Source organism: Lygodium microphyllum, unplaced genomic scaffold (genome assembly GCF_053477565.2).
Source record: "Lygodium microphyllum isolate KBCC unplaced genomic scaffold, Lygodium_microphyllum_v1.1.10 scaffold_34, whole genome shotgun sequence".
In the NCBI taxonomy this organism is placed as follows: Eukaryota; Viridiplantae; Streptophyta; class Polypodiopsida; order Schizaeales; family Lygodiaceae; genus Lygodium; species Lygodium microphyllum.
In genome coordinates, this window is record NW_028229517.1 from 1,778,883 (window position 1) to 1,800,166 (window position 21,284).

Below are 21,284 nucleotides of genomic sequence, written 5' to 3' on the forward strand. Positions count from 1 at the left end.
CTGAGCTTCCAAATGTCCAAGATCTAAGACAAGACACCACCCTTAGCTCTAAGCCTAAGGATATGCCTGTGCAATCCACCGTGACTAGTTCAACTGATGCTCGATCTGCACAAGAAAATGCACAAAGGGCAACAAAAGACGTGACCACTTCTGATCTGATTAAGGACTTGACACCGCATTCTACCAATAGTGGCCAATCCACTAAACTAGCTGCTACTACTTCCAATCAGGAATCACAGCAGTCACAGCCTTTGGCCATGACGATGCCCCTTGTGGAGCGTGTCCTTACCAATTCACCTATGGAAGGGGTGTCACAACCAATGTCCTTGACACCTCCAACACTTCCAAAGCACCTAAAACTTAGGCTTGAGGAGAAATCTCTCAAAGATTTGGCCAAGGAGATGGCACATCTGACCAATGATCTAGAGATGAAGTGCTTGATGAAGCTTGATCACAAGCTGACAGCCAGCATGCATGCATACATCCATATATACATTGGAAGGCCAACATCAGAGCATACAAAGCTCATAGCTGAACCCCTGACCTGGGATGAGCAACAACATGTTTTCTCCCGCTATATAGCTGTCACTAAAGAAGTCATAAAGGACATCCCAAAGGCCATAGCTAGGGAATGGTGCTTAATACCCTCACTCTATATTGCTCAATGTGAGACAAACAAGAAAAAACTCAAAGTAATCAAATGAAAAGGGAAAGGACAAGGTAACTTTGTACAGAAATGGTACTCCAACCAGAGTTTGATAGTCAGAATTAGCCACCAACTATCAAGACATGAACCCACGTATGTTGTCCCGACCTCATTAAGAGTTTGTAATGGTCCATGAGGTTCAGCTTTCTGCCACCCCACTATCCAAAAACATCCCTTGTACGATAAACTGCTTCTAGAAGAAGATCTACACATGGCTAGCAGGCTAGGAGAAGGGAGCATGGTACTTGATGTTAGTGCATATGTCTTCTACCTCACTCAAGATCCTGCAATCCTAGATCTATATGATTCCCATCAATACAACCCTGACTTCTTCACCTGGTTTTTCCCAAGATTACATGACAGGAATCCTAAATTGTCTCATGGTTCTACACTAGAGTTACCCAAACCTCCTGAGCAAGAGAAAACAGCTCGAAACGTAACACTTGCACCAATAAGAAGCGATGGAGGCATGTTTTAACAATGGGTAAGGACAAGAGCCTAGAGCAAACGCCCCCTGACCCGGAGCAACTGCCAATGCAATCCGATGAGGAGCTAAACGCAGGGGAATTAGCTGAAGACCTAGACCTTCCAAAAAGAGAGGTGATTGTACCTTCACAACCTAGCGAGATTGTCTTGCAAGCTGCGGCTATGTCCCATGAGGACACACCAAAAATAGAGAATATTGAGGCCCGACCAAGAACATCAATGGCTGACCTAGTTCAGGGTCCTGAATCTTTAAATGATACACCTCAATTGCCCAAGAAAAAGAGGAGAAAACAACGAAAACAATGGCAGTCGCAAGTGGTGGTAGATGCCAAGAAGATTGAGACCAAGGGTGCTGAAGAACTGATGAATGAAGTATCAAGTCCACCCACAAATGAACCCATTGCCATCTCTCCTAATAGTGGTGAAACCTCAGACACATCTGTGTGTTCTGATAAGTCAAAGCAACCATTATCATCAACGGTTTCTTGCAACACTCAATCCATCGACAACAACAGAACTTGCATTGACCAATCAAGAGTGGATACAACACTGTCACAATAGGGTGACAAAACTATACCAGTCACATCCGAGGAGAACCATGACAAAATAGGATTAAAGCCTAAGGAGAAACACAAAAATCCCGAGGACAAAAGCAATCCTATCATTGACCAATCTTGCTCATCTAGGCCTGAATCCCAACTACGCTAAAGCCAAGGGAAACTCCTAGAACCCTACATGAGATAGAAACCAAGAAAGCCTTCATAGAACATAGAAGTGTCACAGAGTGCTTAACTAAGTTGGATGCTAAACTTAAATTATTCGTACAAGTCTACATCCTTGCAAACATGGGCACATTCCCTAGGGAGCAGCTTGAGGAATACTTGCCATATCCATTATCATGGAAAGAGCAAGAATATCCTAATGAGCACTATGACAAGCTCCTACATGAACGCATGCAACTCATCTTTGATGAGGAGACCGACGAACTACGCTTAACTATGACATTCAACAATGTGCTTTTCCAACCAAATCTCTTAGAGATAGAGCAACTAAAGTAACAATAAGAGGGTCGAAGTCAATTTGAAAAATGTTATTTTGAAAACCGTTCTACAATGGTTGAACTTGGAGCCTAGACCCAACCTATGTGGCGACAACTTCCTTTTGAGTACTAATTGTTGTTTGAGGTGTTGACTTAGCCAAAAAATAGCCAAGAAAACTCTTTGATTAATAGAATTCTCACTAAGGAGGAGCTACATGTTGCGAGTAGACTTGGAAAAGGTACCATGCTACTCAATACTGCAAAATATTTATTATTATTGAGTAGGCTACTACGAGTACTAGATGCGTGTGCCATAATCCAATACAATCCTGAGTTCTACAATTGGTTTTTATCCTCGTGAAGTGACATGGATTCATAAATATGTACATAAATAAACAATGAGTTTTGTAACTGTGTATAGACAATATAAAGAAAAAATCACACACACGCAATGATAATCAAGCACATGAAAAAAAATCAAGCTGAGCTCCTCAGGTCCTCCTCTCACTACACATTTAGAAGTCATGTGACCATTCCCGTCTCCAGGTGGAGGGCATGCAACTCTCATTGCCGCCATTTGAAGCCCTAGCCAACACCTCTAAGGGTGTGAATGGGGTGTTGTCCCCTCCTACAGGATTTTCCCCTTTTCAGTCTATTCCTCTGGGGAGAACGAGCCCTTCTCCATTCAATCACAGCTAGTCCACACAACTTGGCATGAGCGAAGATCTATCATCGGATGAAATCCATCCCACACTTGAGGCAGGACGAGTATCATCACAAGGGTCGCCCCCTCTGCAGCAAATATTGCATGCCTCCCCTCACCCCTCTTCGTCCCACACTTGAGGCAGGACGAGTATCATCACAAGGGTCGCCCCCTCTGCAGCAAATATTGCATACCTCCCCTCACCCCTCTTCGTTATATGCGCATGTTAACCCACTATTTAATCTCTCTCATGCGAGTAGCTCTGACCTACCTCAGGGTCTAACCTTTGGTTCACATTTTGTAGGTTCCTCAACACTGGCCAGTCATGGAGTACTCCATGCCGTTGGCTTGCATGGAAGCTCTCATCCGCACTAGAACGCTACGTGCCCACCCTGAAGAAGTATTTGCCAAGACAAGGTCCAAAGCAAAAATGCCTAGGACACAAGCCGAACATAAGAAATCCTCCCTCCCTAAACCAAGAAGAGGAAGGCTCAAGCGAATGCGTGGAGGGTAGCGATCCACGACGTGCCCACCTTCCATGCTCGAGAACTAGATGCTCGAAAGATAAAAAAGAAGCAAAAATCAAGAATGAAATTGTTGAACTATTCCAGAGCATTATTAATATGGCAACAGCATGGGACTACACCATTTGGATTCCAGCCCCGACGCCTCCTCTACCTTGCTTGATTGGAGCTCACCACCAACAATAACTCTAGTCACTGGCAACCCCTTTACAAGGGTTAACACAACGGGTCAACTGGATAGTAACCCTCATCACATCATCTCCAATAGCTCTCAGGATAGCTCGAATCAAGATGCGTAGCTCTCCCCGACTGCTCAGACTCTAGCCTCTCACATGATGGATTAGGATGATGGTTTTCATGCAATACCTCAGTCATCTAGTCACCCAAACTCACCCCGCCTCATACAAGTGGAATAGCCCCAATTTTGTATACGATGCTTACCAAGTGGTTATCTTGCCATGACTTTTACTCTTTAGGTGGTTAAAAGGGGCACGTTCCCCAACTGTAAAAACTTTCCTTACCTACTTCTAATACATTTCACGTCTTTAATTAAAAATATAATCAAGCGCAAGTGATATGCATCGAAGTCAACACCATGGGATTCAGATAAGTGACGTCTTTTTGAGTTGCACCTATTCATTATAATTGAATCATATGACTTGCATGTACTCTCACAAGTTGTCAAGTGGATATAGGACAACACAGGTCTCTATATGAAAGCATTCAATGTCCAAGGTACCACAAGACCACCAACCCCACAAAGAGCCATTACAGAAAAAACAACAAAAATACCAAGAACAAAGAGCCATGACCGGAAGCCCCACTACTGGAAGAGAAAATCACCCTTGCAGAAAGCCCACATTGCATTTGAGCATGGATCAAAGCATAGTCATTGGCTACTCTCTCTTTCCTGGCCAAACTCTACATTTGGCTCATTGCAGTTGCTATCTCAATTGTACCAATATCTCACATGTTACAAAGAGGTTTGCAAAATCTCAAGTGTATCTCTCCATCTCAACAATGGTTCCTCTAGCATTGAGGCTAGTAACACAATCATTGTTGTAATATCCATTTTTATAGCCTTTGGATCTTGACATTTCCCAATCCAAATGAAAGGTTGATAGCCTCAATGTATCACAATAGTTGTATTCATGTTATCCAAAAAAAAGAAAAAAAAAGGAGAACAAAAATAAAATAAAATAAAATAAAATAAAATACAACAAAATAAAAGAAGAAAGGCACCCACGATCACAAGACAGTGCCTAGGGCTCATCAAATTAGGTATATCCAGTGACGTTGGTCGGCTGGCCCCATCCCTAGTCCCCTATCCCTTTACACATCCCCCACAATTGTTCAAGGCACATCAAGGGCAAAACATACCTAGGGAGGTTGTTTGGCCTATGGTTAGACCTATCACCCTGACCCATTTGCACGATTCCTTTTTCGCACTCCATCTCAGTACCATTGCAATCAATAGTGGTAAGAAAGGCATGAAAGACCATGGAAAGTACACCGTACTCCTCAAACATTATAAGTAGCCACTAGCTACCAAAAGCTAAGGTGTCAATGAGCTTAATTATGCTACATCGTGTTGTAAAAATCGCAAATGATGTCTCAAGAAGCCTTCGTGTATACTTCTCCTTAACATCGACAATTTTTTCCACCCCACTGAACCCTTGCTTCATCCACACATTGCTACGAGGAACCAGACCAACAGTCTTTTAACTACATAATATCTAAGTATACATGAGCACTCACATAATATCTGAACCACAACCTATACACAGTTTGGGTCCTCAAGTGCAGGACATTACTCTCAGCTTTCTTAGAGTTTGGCCAATCTCCCAAACTAATCAAACTACATCTTGTGCACACAATAAGAAGACTAACACTAACCCCTAGGGAGAGACCATATGAGACGTTTTCAATTGCAGGTAGTTACAATGTTACCTGTTCTCCATTGTGATAGTCAGAGTGCTATCATGCTAGCACGGAATCCCGTCTTTCATACAAAGACAAAGCACATACAGATGAAGTACCACTTCATTAGAGATATACTTGACAACAGGAGCATTGATCTTGTCAAAGTGCACACAGAAGATAATCCTACAAATCTTATCACGAAGGGTCTTCCAGTAGAGTGGTTTGCTCCATTGCCGACAGATGATGGGAGTTGCATAGATATATGTATTTCAGCTTTGTACATACCTAGACTTAGCCGATTCTTTTCTCCTCTTAAGGCACATTGCCTTTAGGTGGGAGGTTGTTGGGAATAAAGGGCCCAATCTCATCCTAAAGGAACAAAAAGGCTTCATCAAGGGGAGACACATCCTAGATGCAATAGTAACCCTTGGGAAGAAATTGAGTATGCTAAAAAAACCAATCCAGGTTTCATTTTCTTCAAGATTGACTTTGATAAAGCAAATGATAGAATTGAATCGAACTTCATCTTCCAGTCCCTTCTTTGGTAGGACCTTTATTGTTAACCCTCAAAAGAACAAGGTGGAAAATCTGAAAAATCTAAAGCAGAAGAAAAAGGCCAAGGCAAAAGTAAACGGAAGACGAAGGCGCGGCAAGAAAAATATGGAAACACAAGAAGTGCAAAAAAGTATTAAATAAAGGAAAAAGGCACACAAGAAAAAGCACAAGTTAATACTTTTGTAAAAGAGCGCAAGTGCATCATGATTTAATTTAAAGAGCCTTGAGCTCTCACCCATGCATTTTGTAAAGGTAGATGGGCAGTAGAAAGGAAGCTAGGAAGATAGGAGAGCCTCCTTGCATGCCTCAATGGCAACCACATACTTTGCCTTTGTAGTAGAAAATGCAACACACTTTTGTAGCCTCGAGATCCAAGAGACTGCTCCTCCTGTGAAGGTAAACACATATCCAGAAGTGGACTTTTTGTAATCCGCATGACCAGCATAGCTTGCATCCATAAAGCCAACGACAGATGCCTTCTTCTTTCCAAAGTAGATGCACAAATCCTTTGTGCCTTTGAGGTATCTCATAATACCTTTCCCTCCTTCCCAATGCTTTTTACTAGGATTTGCCATGTATTCACTAACCACTCCCACTGCAAAGGCAATGTCAAGACATTTAGCAACCATAGCATATATCAAATTGCCAACAGTTGAAACATATGGAATCTTGGCCATTTCAGCGTTCTCTTCATCAGATGTAGGATTGTCCTCTACATTGAGTTTCACATATGGAGGCAATGGAACTCCAATTGTTTTTTCCCCTCCATATTGAAACACTGCAAAACCTTGGTGGAGATATACTCCTCTTGAGATACATAGCGTAATCCTTTTGACCTATCTCTAAGTATTCGCATGCCAAGAATGTGATTTGCATCACCAAGATCCTTCATGTCAAAGCTGCCATGAAGACTTTGCTTCAGTGAGTCCAAGGCATGAGTATCCCTGCCAGCAATCAGTATGTCATCAACATACAAAAGCAATATAATCAAGCTGCCATTTACTGCCTTCTTGGTGTACAAGCAGTGATCCACTTGACTTCTATGAAAACCTTGACACTGCATAAATGTATCAAACTTATAATACCATTCTCTTGGTGCTTGTTTCAGCCCATACAAACTACTTTTGAGTTTACATACCATCTTCTCTTGCCCTTTTTTCACAAACCCTTCAGGCTGCTACATATATATGTCTTCATGCAGATCACCATGTAAGAATGCAGTCTTTACATCCATGTATATGAGCTCCATATCTTCAGCTGCAACCAAGCCCAAAATGGTTCTCAATGTAGTCATCTTGACTACATGAGAGAATATCTCATCAAAGTCAACTCCATGATCCTATTTGTACCCTTCGCAACCAATATTTCTCTGTACTTTGGTGAGGAACCATAAGTGACCTTCACCTTGTAAACCCATTTACATGGAAGGGTTTTCTGCCCTTTAGGCAACTACATCAAGTCCCAAGTGCCATTTTTCTCAAGAGATTCCATCTCTGACAATATGGCTTTATACCACTTCTTACTGTCCTATCTTTCCATTACTTCCTTGAAGCAAGATGATTCACCACAGTCTGTTAACATGACATAATCAACCACATTATTTGCACCACGAAAAAACCTATCACATTGTCTAGTAGCCCTATATGATCTCCTAACCCAATGATCATTGTTTGTTGGTTGTTCCTGCAAATTTCCATTTTCAGCTTGTTGTCTTGGCATTTCAGCCTGCAAATTAGCATTAATAGCTTGATGTCTTGCATGTTCCTGCACATCCAGTGGCTCATTATTATGGGCAATAGCTGGCTAATCATTTTTAGCATTATTTTATGCATTTACAGGTTCATTTACAATAGGTATTTGCTGCTGTAGAACGGGCATATTTCGCTAACCAAAAGGTATTTCTTCCTAGAATACAACCCTATGGACCTCCTCATTTTTTTAAGGATGTTTATGGATGCAATCTTTCCAAAAGATAACATCATTGTTGCATACTACTTTCCTTTTCTCGAGATCCCATAATCTATATCCCATTTCTCCTTCATCACCATATCCCCTAGAAAAATACATTTACAAGACTTTGGCTCAAGTTTGCTGTGTTTTTCCTTACATATGTGCACAAATGCTTCGCATCCAAACACTTTTAATTGTGCATATGAAGATGGCTTTTCGAACCATGCTTCTTGGGGAACTCCCCTCCCCCCCCCAAAGACATGTTTGGTGACCGATTAATCAAGTGTACCGCTGTCATAACAACCTCTGTCCAAAAACTATGGGGTAGTGTAGCATGAGACAACATTTTACGGACCTTATCCTGTATGGTCAGATTCATACACTTTGCAACTCCATTTTGGGGTGGATTATGAGGGGAAATGAGCTCCCTCTTTATCCCTTTGCTATCACAAAATGCCTGAAAGGCCTTGGACATATATTCCCCACCATTGTCAGAGTGAAGACACTTAAGTGTCTTATCAGTCTGATTCTCAATCAATCCAATAATTTTTTAAACTTGTCAAGCACTTCATCCTTGCTATGAATAGGGTAAACCCACACCTTCCATATAGTATCATCCACAAAGGTGACAAAGTATTTCTTTCCCCTTAAAGATAACCCTAGCATTTGACATACATCAGAATGTACTAACTCTAGAGGAGAAGATTTCAATGAAAGAAACTTCTTATGAGACGTCTATGCATGTTTACCATAAACACAATGATCACAATGCTCAAACTCAATATAACGAAGACAAGGCAAGTAACTCAAACGAGAAAGCACTTTCATTCCAGTTTGACTCATGTTTCCCAACTGGCCATGCCATAAAGAAACACTTGGCTACTCAATCACGCCAACAACATGGTCACGCACACTAGATCCATGGAGAGGATACAAGGTATCACTTTACAATATCTGGCAATCGCTCTAGATCCCTGCACTGGAAGACTTACTGGATGCATTGTTCTATCGATTCATTTCTTCCATGAATAGAGCACTCTTTACATCAATATACCAAAGGATCGCATTAGAATTGCTCATAGCGGTCGTGAATGTATCCCAACTCTCTAACAGAGTGCAAAGCAAAAACATAGCCTTAAATGCTTCATCAATCAAGCACTTCAAGGCAACCAGCTAGCTGAAAATGGAGTTAAACTCACTCAAGTAGACATTGATGTACCCTCTTTCATACATAAATCCACAAGCTTTTTCAACCAATAAACTTTGCTTGCGGCACTCTTCTGTGCATACACTTCTTCCAGTCAAGTCCAAATAGCATAGGCAGAATCCAAACCTTCAATGTTAAACAACAAGGCATTAGAAATCGATAGCTCAATGGTTGAGTGTGAAAGCTCATTTAACTCATCCCAATCTTCATGTTTCATATCTGCAGGCTTTGCCTCTTTGGTCTTAATCGGCTTTGCCTACTTCTTTTGCAATAGGATATTATAGCATTGTTTTTGCCAAACTACAAAGTTATGTGCTCCTTCAAGCTTCTTAATGTGCATGAGATTAGTGTTGTCACTACTGCCAGTCATGATTTTCAACCCAAATGTGACAAAAAAATTCAACAAATGCAAACCCAAACTGTCGCACAAGTGACCAAGATACAAACAAGTACCAACTAGTAAAAAATGACCACGTAAAGGCAAAAATTTCAAACCTGCAAATAAATTTTCAAAAGCACTAAACCTTGTGCTACAGCACTCCACAACTGATTACAACTGTTCCAAGGACGAATACATCACATTACATGAGAAGTCCCAAATTTTAGCTACAATTTTTGTTGTACATGCACCTAGGGGTACAAAATTTGACATGCATGGTCAAAAGCCCAAAATTTTGTGCTCAAAGCATCAACCATACATCTGCACTGTCTCTAACATGCATAGAATAGGCCAATTTTACCAAAATAGAGCAATTTCAACAAAATTGCCAAATTTTTCTAAGTGCTAGATGTCCAAATTGCATGGAACTAAACCCGCATGTACGTAAAATGACCAAATGATACACAAATTTCGCCAAAAGAGCAAAAGCCTCAAATTGCATGGGCTCTAATGTGCATCAATGTCGAGAAATTTGGTAAATTTCAACCCAATTCTTGCATGTACATGAAAAGCCCCAAATGTCGGAGGAAAAATGTCACAGATCCCTACAATTTCTACGACAAATATCACTCTTGTGTCTTGCTTGCATCAAAACTAGATAAATCCCCAATTTTCTCGAGTCCCCGGTGTGCACAAATTTCAGTGAAATTGAAAAGTTTTCACTAAAATGTGAAAAGCCCCAAAATTCCTAGACAAATGTACACCGATTTTGCAATTTGAGTCAAATTTTTCAATTCTACATTAAGATCCTCAAATCTGAGAAAAGCCCCAATTTTTCCATGTCAAAATTGCACATTGTGCTTGTGCATATGAATGCGCAAAAAAGGGAAGAAGGAAAAATTTCAAGAATTTGACAAAAAATGTAACGTGTCCACATGTTCACTTGTAGGACACGTCTTAGTAGCCTATCAGGAAGAGAGTCCAGAGAGCGCCGCCCGGCACTCCCACGGAATGTCACGGGGTTTGCGATCTAGGTCTTCCCGAGTCTGCCACGAAGAAGCAAAAGCATTCCGGCCGTTCCCACTTAGGACCCGACCTGAATCAGGGTTTTCCTAGTGGTCAAATTCCTAGAATGGTAGCTAGCGTCGAACCCCAAGCGAACTACTTTACGCAGAAACGTCAGGGTTGAAGCGGATTCATGCTGCACTTGGTTTAAGGAGAATGGGAAACGAGAGGGATGCAAGCTCACCTCTCTACCCATAGGTCATAGTCCCATTCCGTTCCCTTAAAACAGCATAAATCGGGACTCTAGTACTCTAGATTCTAGGTCATCGTTCCTTGCTGTCAATTTCCTTCGAGAAAAGTTATCGGCCAACCTGGACCACCCTTTCGTAGGACGGACCCATGGTCACATCCACCGCACTTTCCTCAGGGTTGCTTTAGTTATCTAATTACCTACCACATTTAGTTTGACACGCAAAAATAGCTTCCTTAATTAACCAATTATTCATCGATTCCTTCATGTAATTTAAGTACTGACATAGAAAAACAATGTCAACAAGTTCATTTTCAACAGTTGATCTTATTTATCAGTCTTTGGAATACATCATATAATCCAGCCCGAAGGCTATTCCATAATCCAGCCCGAAGGCTAATCCATAATCCGCCCGAAGGCTAATTCAGTAATCCTCAAGGATTACTAATCCAAGTTTCTGCCCGTAGACTAGTATGCGGGCCTCGAGATCCAATCTCAAGTCACCTCGACCTCTTGTGTAGGACCTGGAGGCAAGGGATTTATGGAAAGATCCCCCTGGCACCCAAGCATCCTCCTGCTCCAAGTAGCACCCACGAAAAGACCTCTCGCGGCGAGTTTGGTCCATGTACCCGGCGCGGCTAACAACCCCCTTGGATAGGGTCAAGCAGACAGTCGGGGGTAACTGATGCTACCTCTCCCTCCAGGCCTTCAACCTGAAGCATTAATTATTTTTCCAACTTTAGTTCATCGTGCAAAGAAGTACAAATAGTGCTCCTAATTGTACAAACACAATCAATCCAGTGGTCGTTTGTTTGGCCAACTGCTAAGGTGTGAATCCATCTCTCCGAACACATCCAGCATTCGATCCGGGATCAATTGCGACTTGGCAAGATCCCCAAGGGTTTTGTTGTTTGTTTACCCTTTTATCCTTGGGTTAGGGTTTATACCCTGTTAACCCAAATTAGCCAACACCTTAGGTTCCTTAAATTAAGACAGTAAATCCTGGGCAATCTTGTCGCCCCAACTTGATTGGTCAATTTCTTGCTAGGCAATACATAACTTCCTTAACTTGGCAAATCAGTCCAAAGAAGGGTGATGTAGCAGGATGTCTTATCATCCTCTTGCAAATTAGACTTGCACTAGAACCTACCAACCTTATTCCAAGGAGTGGCAAATCTATCTTGTGATTTAAACACAAAGCCATCTGATGTTACAACTTGTTGCATAGGAGTCGCATCTGACTAGCGGGATCATTTCTCCCATCAAACGGCGTCCCTTGGTCAAGAAATACGTTTGGTCAAGATGTAGGGTTTGGGATGTCCTCTTGACTCAACCCAACCCTAATCTTACTAGGCCAATAATGTTTGGCCCTAGGGTTTCTAATTTCAAATGGAAGTCTAGTATTTGGCCGTTGATCTGTAGGGTGAAAACCCTAGATCGTTCTTGCATGGGTGTCAAACTAACCCTAACATTCCGTGAATGTGGGTAGGACCTTTGGGATTGAAAGTCTTGACTTGGCATCCCAAGTGTGATACTAGGCAGAATTTTTAGCGTACTAGACTCTACCTAGCACATTGAGGTAATCATCGTTTGAGTTACACCATTGCAAGTGAACTACCTAATCGAACTAATTGTCTTGCGACAAGAAATGATATTTCCTTAAAGACGCTAATAATTTTCCTAAAAGGTTTAAATAGTTGCAAGACATAACATTTTGTGCAATTATGCGATTCATTGACTTTCTCCTTCTATGCAACTATAAAATGTAAAATGACCATTTCTTTTCCTTGCCTAATCTATAATGATAGACAATTCATGGCTAACTCATATAAAAACCTACGTTGAATTTCAACAAGAATTATATCTATAAACCCTTTGTCCAATGCATTGAATTCATGATTTAATATGAAATGCATCTTTTTCTAAAACAACTTCAATAAAGAAGTTCATGCCTGAGTGAATGTCATAGGACTATTTATTGACTTAATCCGTCATACACTATTTAACCCGACTAAAATGCAAGCATCCTCGCATGCAATAGGTAAGTTCATGGTTTCCTTTTCATGTAATGCAATTCTTTGGACAATATTCAATGGCGTCTAAGATTAACCTTTATACGAATCACATCCATGGATTTAAATCATAAGTGCAACATGCGACAAGCCCTATCCTTCTTAGCACGATCCCTCTTCTAATTTATGCATTATACATTCAAGGAGATTGCAACTACCCTTGTTAACGGGAGTGCGAGCAATTTCAATTAATCGACATGCACTAAAATTTGTAAAACGAATGGATAAATGCATCTAAATTTTCTTAAAAATCATCGTGCTTAACTCATCCATTTCATGCGAGAAAAAAATTAGAACCTGGACATGAAGACCCGCAGCATTGTCCACGCGTGAACTTGGGTTTGAGGCTCCCACATGTGCACCTTGCGTCTTTTATTTGGGGGCCATCGATGATGTAGACTCTTGACTCCACAAACTCGTCCTTGCCTTTATCCGATCTAGGAACTCCCTTTAGGATTTGGGAAATTAGCCTCAAAATCAGCCTACTCCCTCCCTTGCGCAAAAATTATCTTTACAGGGCGTGGTTATAAGAATCTAGGGAAAGGCCGTGTGTACAAGGCTTATGGAAGCCTTGTTTTTTTTTAAAGAAGCTTCTGTTTGACAGAGTGACATATAGGGGGGGGGGATGAGGGGGAGGGGGAATGATTGGGAAGGAGGAAATCAACAATGAAGGAGGTGAGGATGATGATCACGATGGCGATGGTGATGAGGTGAGGACGGTGGTGGTGTGGCGCAGTGTAGTGGCATGGCGAATCTCACGGCGCAAGGCGGCAGCAGCAGTCGATTGTTTCTTCCTTCCTCCCTCCCCAAGCTTCAAGGGGGGAGTCTTATAGGCTAAGGGGGGGGGGGGGGGGGGGGGGGTTGGAAGATAGCCACACACGTGGCTCTTGCATGCTTCCTCCTCCCTCATGCTTGCCCACACCACTTAGCTTCACTCCCTCTCACACTCCTCTCCCTTGCCATGCATCGGCTGCTGCTGAGGGAAGGGGTTATTAATTTTTTTAAAAATTCCATAACTTTAACCATTATCCATTTTTCCCTCGAGAAGAGGTGTTCTCGCGCGGGCTTGCGGTCTTCAAGTCACGGCCTCTTATGCGCAATGCGGGTGGAGTTTATTAACGCATGAGGGTGGAGCATTTAGCCTAGGGTTCTTCTAGTTGCGGGGAGATTATTTTAAGCTGCTCTTGCATGGAGCGCGTAGTGTTCAAAATTCATTAATATTTCGTGTGGTTATAACCTTCGTGATCATCATCCCCCCCTCCCCCCACGTCACTCTATTCAAAATATAACCTTGCGATGTCCTTGATAAATAACCTTCCGATATGCAATCTTGGTGAGCATATCAACCACAACCATAATGGAGTTGTATCCTCCCTGAACTTGGGGCAGGCCAACAACAAAGTCCATGCTGATGAATTCCCATTTCATTTGGGGAATGTCAAGTGGTTGTAATTTCCCTGGCATTTTGACATGTTTGGCCTTAATGCGTTGACAAGACAAACATTCAGTGACATAGCTGAGAACGTCACCTTTAAGCCTCTCCCAGTAATAGCTCTTTCTAACTATATTGAGGGTCTTGGCATAGCCAGGATGTCCTGAAAAAGGGGAGTCATGAGCTTCCCAAAGTATTTTCTGCTTGAGTGACTGGCTTGCCGGTATACATAATCTCGTTCTATAAAAGACAAGTCCACTATCAATAGAGAATTATAGATACTTTGCTTGTAGTTTCGGGTCTTGATCCTTGATGGGGATCTCCCTTAGAAACTTCTGATAGGTTGGATCATGGCATGCCTCTTTTCTAGCTAGCTCAAGTATTGGGTTGTTTTGCATGGATACCTTTGTGGCTAGAGATCTAGCTTGTAAAATCAAAGAATTTAGAAATGCCTTGCAACTGAGTGCATCGGCAACTACATTCTCCTTTCCAGGCCGGTATTTGATTTCAAAATCATATTCCTCCAGCACTTCAATCCATCGACGTTGCCTCATATTGAGCTCATTTTGGGTAAAGATCCATTTGAGACCTCTATGATCCGTCACTAGGGTAAACTTGTTACCTAGCAAGTAGTGTCTCCAAAGCTTGAGAGCATGGATGACAGTTAATAGTTCCAGATCGTGGGTAGCATAATTCCTCTCATGGCTCTTCAGTTTCCTCGAAGAGTATACTATAGTATGACCTTTTTGCATAAGCACACATCCTAAGGCAAGTGTGCTAGCATCAGTTATTACTTCAAACTCCTTACTAAGGTCTGAAAGTTTCAGGATAGGTGCTGATACCAAGCTTTGCTTTAGTTTATCAAAGCTAGATTGTTCAGCAGGTGACCATACAATTGATGCTTGCTTCTTTAGTAGATCCGTTAGAGGTGCTGCAATCAGCCATAGTTTTTTATAAAGACCCTATACCATCCTGTCAATCCAAAAAAACTACGTATTTTTTTAACAGTTGTTGGTGTCGGCCACTCCAGAATGTCTTTGACCTTGGCCGGATCTACCAAAATTCCTTTCGCTGATACAGTGGATCCCAGATATTCAATCTGTCACTTGAAAACTGCACACTTCTTCTTCTTGGCGTAAAGCTTGTGTGCCCTCATTGTCTCAAGGACAATGCAAAGCTGGGGTTCATGATCTTCTTCCTGTTTGGAGTAGACTAGGGTATCGTCAAAGAAGACGAGTACGAAGTCATCAAGATATGGCCTAAAGATATCCTGCATTAGCCTGTTGAAGGTAGCAGGAGCATTTGTCAGCCCGAATGACATGACTCGAAACTCAAATTTTCCATATCTGGTGCTGAATGCCGTCTTTGGGATATCCTCCTCCTTGATCCTTATCTGATAATATCCAGACCTGAGATCAATCTTGGAGAAGATCTCCACACCTTGAAGATGGTCAAGAAGTTCATCTATTCGTGGAATAGGGTATTTGTTCTTAATGGTTGATTGATTCAACCCTCTGTAGTCAATGCATAATCGAAGCGTTCCATCCTTCTTCTTCTGGAACAGCACTGGAGCTCCCCATGGCGAACTGCTAAGATGGATGTAACCTTGTTCTAACAGTTGCTTGAGTTGCTCCTTCAGCTCAATCACTTCCGGAATGGACATTCTATATGGTCTCTTTGCAATTGGTGCAGCTCCTGGTGCTAGCTTGATTTCATGATCAACTTCCCTTTGAGGAGTAAGTTATGTTATCTCTTCAGGAAATACATCTGCGTACTCCTTTAGCCATGAAGGTTCTTCCCTAGACTCCTAATTCTGGTCTAGCTTATTAAGCTTAATCAAATAGACAGGTAGTCTCTTTCTAACTCCTTTTATTATCCGAGATGCTTTGGCCAATTGAATTTTTGGCCTACCAACCTCTCCTTAAGTTGTGACCAATTCCCCTTCAAAATTTCGAAAGGAAACTTGGCCCTTTCCACAGTGAATGTGGGCATCATTAGGTTTAAACCAATCCATTCCGAGAAAACACTCATGGATACCTAGGAATCCGCACTTGAGGTTGTGCCTGGGCATTGGAATTCTTTACGTTAAAAACTTGCTAAGCGTATCTCACATTACATTACATGCCCAATTCAGCTTTTAGTCAAGTGACCTAATCACTTTTCTTTACCAACACTTACAGTCAAGACAATCATTGGTAAAAAGTCTATTTCATTCATATGGGCATAGCCCTTTCGAGTACAATTATTTTTGGGAAGATGGAACAAGTTGATACATCAATTTGGGGAGAATAAGATTGTGTTACATTGAGCTACGGAAACTGAGTAATAGTATGGATTGGGGTCATAGATTTTCAGGAATCGATAGGTCATTGGAAGATTAGGGTATCCTTTCCTTTGATACCCATTCTTCTCATTACGTCCTAACACCTTGATTCTGTCGGCAGGGATTAATCGAGTCATTTCCTCATACACATACTTATTTTGATTAACCTTTCGACTACCGGCATGTAGGGTTGCGTTTGCATGAGCCTCAACAAAGATGAACAGCTTCACGATCTTTAAGTCCTCCAACCACTTGCTTCTCTTTAAGTTGGTTCGAAGGTACGCAAATCGGTGGGCAGCTATGTAATAAATTCCTGAATCACCCGTCCATCTCCGTTCCACGTACAGGGGTGAAGGATTGTAGATGTGGTCTAGGATATTCATCATATCAATCCTCCGTTGATAATCTGAAGCACGCATCGCAGTCATAAACATAACCTCGAACACCAAGAATTTGTTCCATGCCTCGCGACTCTGCAAGTTAGCATCGATAAGTAAGTAAGGATATGTTCTTAACAGCAACATTTGCTCTACTTCTCCTCATTAAGTTTTCTTGTAAGTATTAGGTTCTCATTGGTTCTCACTCTGATACCAACTATAACGTGTCCACCTGTTGACTTGTAGGACACGTCTTAGTAGCCCATCGAAAAGAGAGTCCAAAAAGCTTCGCCCAGTACTCCCACGAAATGTCACGGGGTTTGCAATCTAGGTCTTCCCGAGTCCTTTTTTTTAAAGAAGCTTCCAAGAAGCTTCTGTTTGACAGAGTGACGTGGGGGTGGGGGGCGGGGGAGGGGGGGAGAATGATTGGGAAGGACGAGATCGATGACGAAGGAGGTGAGGATGATGATCACGATGGTGATGATAATGAGGTGAGGACGGTGGTGGTGTGGCACAGCATGGCGGCATGGCGGATCTCACGGCACAGGGTGGCAGCACCAGTCGACCATTTCTTCCTTCCTCCCTCCCCAAGCTTCAAGGGGGGAGTCTTATAGGCTAAGGGGGGGGAAGATAGCCACACACGTGGCTCTTGCATGCTTCATGCTTCCCCACACCACTTAGCTCCACTCCCTCTCACACTCCTCTCCCCTACCATGCATCGGCTGAGGGGAGGGGTTATTAATAGAAAAAAATTGCCATAACTTTAACCATTATCCATTTTTCCCTCGAGAAGAGGTGTTCTCGCGCGGGCTTGCGGTCTTCAAGCCACGGCCTCTTATGTGCAATGTGGGTGAAGTCTATTAATGCATGAGGGTGGAGCATTTAGCCCAGGTTCTTCTAGTCGCGGGGAGATTATTTTAAGCTGCTCTTGCGTGGAGCGTGTAGTGTTCAAAATTCATTAATATTTCGTGCGAAAATATTACAAAAATGACGAAAAAGAGTTCGTCCACATCGAGGACTCGACGCGTTGACCTATCCGCGTATGTCATTAGCTCACCTGCCCATCAAATCTAGTCCGTTGTGTTGCCTAGAGCATGTCGTCTACAACCGGTCAGTCATGTGACCTCCCATGTTGCCTGAAGCATATCATCTGCAGCCCTCAGTCACATAACCTGCACCTGATATTTTGACATGTGTGCATCCCATCGAATCCAACCTTGGTCATGGTCGCCCGTCGATTGGTCGTCATGTAGTCCTGTTGCACTCTCCAATAGCCTGCCTTCTGCAACCCACGATCTCACATCTCGAGAAACATGCACTCCTTGCCTGCTCTGATACTAGTTTGTTAAGCCAGAGAGCACGAGGATCGAGACACGCAATGATTTCTCATAGCACAGAGAGAGAGAGAGAGAGAGAGAGAGAGAGAGAGAGAGAGAGAGAGAGAGAGAGAGAGTGTGTGTGTGTGTGTGTGTGTGTGTGTGTGTGTGTGTGTGTGTGGTAGAGAGGAGAGTGTGCATGATACTAGATGTTCAGTAACATGATGAGTGTATCTCTTTAGGTTTTTAGATAGATATATATATGAAAGTACAAATGTGCTAAAGGCGTGAGATCACACCCATGCACATATAAAAGGCACGATGGCCTTTTATTCCCAACACACTGAATTAGCTACAAACATATTTCTCCCCTTGAGCTTGCTTGAGCTCATCCTATTTGTCTTGTATGTCTACTTCAAAAGAAGGTTAAAAATTCTTTTAGAATATCTCCTTGAATCCCACCCAAGCTTGGATTCTCTATTCTCTTTGATGACCTTAAGTCACCAATTTAAAGAAGCATACTTCAAATGCATTCTAACCTATTTATTTTTTGCTTTTTTTGTAGTCTTTATCACCAAAAGCAGCGTCAGATTATCTGTCATTTCTTTTTCCAAAAGAAAATTTTATTTTTACAAGTTGTGGTGGATACCACTAGTTGGGTTACATTGATGACTTCAAGTTGTGGTGAATATCACTTGATGGGTTAAATTGATGATTTTAAATTGTGGGGCATATCATTTAATGGGTTAAATTGAATGCTAGCCTTTTTACAAGCCTTGAAAATTATTCTTATGGATGATATTTTGACAAACGTTTCTGGTAGTATGACCATACTACACACAATAAGGCTCTTTAAAAAAGTCAACAATACTAACAACCTAAAAACTTGATTGAGATTATGAATATTCACATCAAGAACATAGCCTAAATATGGTTCACCCCAAGAGCAGAGATCAGTACAAATCCTTATATCAGCTAATTGTTGTATATTTGTAAACTTGAGACTAAGCGCATCAGATCAAGAACGTAACCTAAGAATGTTTCACATCAGTTTGCTAACTTTCAAGCATATGTTGTAGCTTGAGACTAATTCTTATACTCCCTGTAAGAAAAATTTATTCTTTTCGCTTTGGATCATTTGGTGATCAAGAACATAACCTAACTATGGTTCACAAGTACATTGATTAATACATGTGCTTATACTAACTTTCATGTATATTCCATCAGGAAAACTCGAAGTTATACTCCATAGGAGATCTATCAACAAAATTCTTCTTTTGGCTCTGGATCATTTGATGAACTACATGTCGTTTCACAAAACCTTCATTAATCAACAATGAAATATGTTATTGGCCAACCAACAATCATTCAAGTCACATTAGTTATGCTATTGAACACATATGAGAGCACTTTAGATTCGTAAGAGACAAAGCAAAAATTCAATTATAGAGCAACAAGTAACATACTTGCACACATCCATAGCTACAAGCTCTCGTTGCTTCCAAAAACTCATGTAGTGATAAGATGTCCATTCCAGTAGGTCACTCGCCTCTCGCTGCAAATACCAGCTTAAGGCAAGTTAGAACTTTAATACATGTAATTAGCAAGCATAAGACAAGTTACAACTTTAGCACATGTCATTAGTAAGTACTGCAATACTTGTTGCAAACAGTCTAAGACAACTAGTTGTACCAAAAGACACAGCAACAAAATCTCTCGTGCTTACCACGTGCCAATAGTGTTTCCATATCTCTAGTTTCAGCAACAAAACTTTCTCTTTCTGCATCCACGATACTTGACTCAAAGTCGATGAATTTGGAGCCATTCCTCCATAGGACATGTGAAAGTTTCAAGTCATTGTGCAACACACCACAGCTATGTATATAATCCAAGATTGACAATATTTGATGTTTCACCTGCATGTTGTGTTTGCCCTGGAGCTTCTTCCCTACACCATGCTCTCCTTCATCTATTAGGGCCAAAAAGACAACATTGCAATGAGGGATTCTTCCAACACCAAGCAATTGTGGGATGTGAGTTCCCTACATAGCAAGAAGCCTTTTATAGGCCAGAGCCACCACAGCCCCCTCAAAGCGCAAGTCGAATAGCTTTAGCGCTAGTTTCACACCATTTGCTTCCCCTTCTACAACGTCCCCGTACTTGCCAAGCCCAATCACTCTCCCCGAAATGCCCAATGCTTTCATCAAGGACCATATCCCCAAACAATTGTTGGATCACACGTGTCAACTTCTGTGTGTCCTCGCTCACATGGAGGGCTTCATCCAAGCTTCGAGTGCCTACCAATTCCCATTGCCCGGGCCCCTTAGCCTCGCCATTGCCAAAGATTCGGTTTGATAGTTCACTGCCATTGCAAACGGCAGGATGTGGTTGGCTTTGGTCGAGCATCACCAAGTCCGTATAATTGCTAAAGCTCCGATTGCTCCCCCCCTGAGCATACATTAACTGTAACCCCAGCCGCCTCGCTAACCTGTTAATCTGGGGAAAGAGATGAGCCTCCAGCGGCACTCTCACCCCAATCTCATCCGTGGCTGGGCTTAAAGGATCAATTGATCTCCAATACTCCAGATTCCAGCTTGCAATTGAGTTGTCAAGCTTTCCGGCGGCGAACGATGCTGCATCTGTCAGAAACCCAGTCCAAACACTGATCTCTGAGAAACTTCTGGGATTCACAGGCTCTGTGCGGGAACTACGGCGCCTCTGAGACAATCTCACAGGAAGCGTCTCAGAGGAAGCGTTGGAAACGGCGCCTGGGAGAGTTCCCAATCTGTTAACAGGCTGATATTCGCCATCCGTCGTCTGTTTAACAGGCTTAAGAACTAACTATCAGAATTCGAAATATTTTCTTACTCAAACAAAGCTATCGGAAAAACATATGAGATGGGCCAATTTCCTCTCCCAATGTCATTTCCATATAGCTCATGTCCCCAGCAAGCAAAACTTTGTGGCTGATGCTTTATCAAGGAGACCATGAGCGAATGATGTAACAATTGCATATCACAAGGATCTATCCTCTATG

At 42.0% G+C, this 21,284-nt stretch overlaps 1 pseudogene; it reads right to left on the reverse strand.

The window, feature by feature from the left end:
- Nucleotides 1-19,929: 19,929 nt before the first annotated feature.
- On the reverse strand, nucleotides 19,930-21,057 carry LOC148009180 (uncharacterized; annotated as a pseudogene).
- Between the last annotated feature and the right edge of the window lie 227 nt (nucleotides 21,058-21,284).